The sequence below is a fragment of the Schistocerca piceifrons genome, unplaced genomic scaffold (assembly GCF_021461385.2).
Source record: "Schistocerca piceifrons isolate TAMUIC-IGC-003096 unplaced genomic scaffold, iqSchPice1.1 HiC_scaffold_557, whole genome shotgun sequence".
NCBI lineage: Eukaryota > Metazoa > Arthropoda > Insecta > Orthoptera > Acrididae > Schistocerca > Schistocerca piceifrons.
In genome coordinates, this window is record NW_025728796.1 from 193,381 (window position 1) to 196,603 (window position 3,223).

Sequence of the window (3,223 nt, forward strand, 5' to 3'; positions counted from 1 at the left end):
GAATGTTTGCATCATTTTAATATAATAGAGGAGATTTCATTCCATCCCATAGAAAATTTGTTTTGCAACTTATTTATGATTCCCTCTACTTTGGTTGTATCTGTTTCATACATAAACACTGATTTCTGTATCTCGTAAAGGGTTCTGTAGTCATCAGTGTCAGAGGTCACACACATGTTAGCTGAATTTATAAAGTAGGAATTGAAAACAATGCTGATAATATATGGATCTGAAATATTTATATTATGAGTCATTATTTAGATATTGATGACACCAGGCTTTAGTTTTCTGCTGATTCTCTCCTTTACACAGTTCCATACTTATTTGCTTATGTTATTTGAGGTAGCAATTTTTTGCTGTATAATTTCCTTTGTGTATACATTCAGTGGTTGTTTATGGGCTTTTTGAGATGTTTGGTAGTTGTCTCTAGTTGATGTGACTAGAAACTCTATATATTTTCCAAGTCATAAACATTTTCTCCTTCAGCTGCTTTACTTCTGTACAGTTTTGTGTGTATTTCTTTTTGAAAGAAACTGGACATGTTACATTGAAATGGGCAAAGAAAGTGTTATAAGAGTTGTTCAATTTGTCTGCAACATTTTCTGCACAATTTGTCATTCCATGTCTCAGATTGCAGTGTGGACTCCAACTTCTTTAAACATTTTTCAACTTTAATGGTCATTAGCACCCACACTAAGTTAGGAATGCACTGCGAGGCACAAGGTTAAAACAGCAATTAAAAGGACAACACTATAAAAGACATATTAACAGGCATAGGATTAAAAAAACAACATAATCAAATGTCCTTAGACAGGTTTGTCAAGTGGATAAAACAAAGAATGTGAGCAGCTGCTCCTAGGTCATCCGCTAAAATGTCATCCAGAGTACATGGCAGACCAAGATCAATGTGCAGTGTATTAAAATTCGTGAACTGGCAGTGTCCAATTCGTAACCGGGCCAAAACGACCTCGTCCCACCAAAAAGGGCATGAAGAGGTCGTCCAAGCTGTGGGAAGAGGTTTCAAGGCCCGAAGCTTGTTGTCTGTAAGTGGAGACCAATCGACATGCCACAGCGATAAAATGCGCTGACTTATGAAGCCTGCTACAGTCTGTTGAAGGGACACAACAAGAAGCTGTCTGAGGCTGGAGGACCGCAGCCTTGGCTGCAGCATCTGCAGCTTCGTTCCCAGGGATACTGACATGGCCAGGAACCCACATAATGGTAACCGGAGAACCGTTGTCCGCCAGCTGCTGAAGAGAGCATTGGATCCGGTGCACAAAAGGGTGAACCGGATACAGATCACTGAGGCTCTGGATGGCGCTCATGGAATCGGAGCAGATGACATAAGCAGAATGTCGGTGGCGGCAGATGTAAAGAAAAGCCTGGTAGAGGGCAAATACCTCAGCTGTGAAGACTAAACAATGACCATGGAGCTGGTAGTTGAAACTGTGTGCCCCGACAATAAAGGAACACCTGACACTGTCACTGGGCTTAGAACCATCTGTATAAATGAAGATCATATTAATGAACTTTGAATGAAGTTCGACAAATCGGGAGCGGTATACCGAAGCTGGGGTAACCTCCTTTGGGAGCGAGCTGAGGTCAAGGTGAACGCGAACCGGAGCCTGGAGCCAAGGTGGTGTTTCGCTCTCGCCCACTCGAAAGGTTGCAGGGAGTGAAAAATCAAGGTGCTGAAGGAGACGATGAAAGCGAATGCCAGGGGGTAGCAGGGAAGAGACATACAACCCATATTGACGGTCGAGAGAGTCGTCAAAAGAGGAACGATAAGATGGGCGATCGGGCACTGACAATAGCCATCAGGCATACCGACAAAGCAGTATATCGCACCGGTAGGTTAGTAGCAATTCACCGGCTTCAGCATGCATGAAGACTCTCGACGGGACAAGTATAGAATGCTCTGATTGCAAGACGTACACCCCGATGTTTCATAGAGTTGAGGCAGTGTAAGATGGACGTCCGTGCAGAGGAGGGTACAAAGCTCCCATAATCTAGCTTCGAGCAGATGATCAACCAATATAAGTGAAGTAGAATGGTTCCATCTGCTCCCCACGACATACCGCTGAGAACACGGAGGACATTTAGAGAACGGGTACAACAGGCAGTCAAATATGACACATGTGGAGACCAGCTAAGTTTCTTGTCAAATGTAAGACCCAAAAATTTTGTTATCTCCATGAATGGGAGAGCAACGGGACTGAGTCGTAAGGACGGTGGGAGAAACTCTTTGAAGCGCCAGAAGTTAATACAGACTGTCTTCTCAGCAGAAAAACAGAAGCCAGTGGCGACACTCCAGGAATAAAGATGGTCAAGACAACGCTGAAGACAGCGCTCCAGGAAACATGTACGCTGCGCGCTGCAATAGATGGTAAAATCGTCCACGAAAAGGGAGCCTGATACATCAGCTGGGAGGCAATCCATTATTGGATTGATCGCTATGGTGAAGAGAGCAATGCTCAAAACTGAGCCCTCTGGCACCCTATTCTCCTGGCGAAAGGCATCGGACAGGACAGAACCCAAACGTACCCTGAACTGTTGATCCATTAAAAAGGCACGAATAAAATGATGGAGGCGACCGCGAAGGTTCCAAGTATGCATGGTGCAGAGAATGTCTGCTCTCCAACAGGTGTCGTAAGCCGTCTCCGAATCAAAGAACACAGCCGCGGTCGGGCGCTTCCGCAAGAAGTTATTCATAATGAAGGTCGACAAGGTAACCAGATGGTCAACAGCAGAGCGGTGCCTACGAAATCCACATTGTACATTGGTAAGTAGGTTTCGACATTCGAGCAGCCAAACCAAACGAGAGTTAACCATTTGCTTCATCACTTTACAGACACAGCTGATAAGGGAGATGGGTCGATAACTGGAAGGCAAGTGCTTGTCCTTCCCCGGCTTAGGAATCGGGACAACAATAGACTTGCGCCAGCATGTGGGAACATGACCCTCAATCCAGATGCGATTATAAGTATGAAGAAGAAAACCTATACCCACAGGAGAAAGGTTGTTCAGAATCTGAATAGAATCAGGCCCTGGAGCGGAGGACCATGAACGGGCAAGTGCATTTTCGAGTTCCCGCATGGTGAATGGGGCATTATAACTTTCACAATTCGAGGAGTGGAAGTTAGGTGCCCTTGCCTCCTCTGCCTGTTTTCGGGGGAGGAAGGCAGGGTGGTAATGAGCGGAACTCAAAACCTCTGCGAAAAAG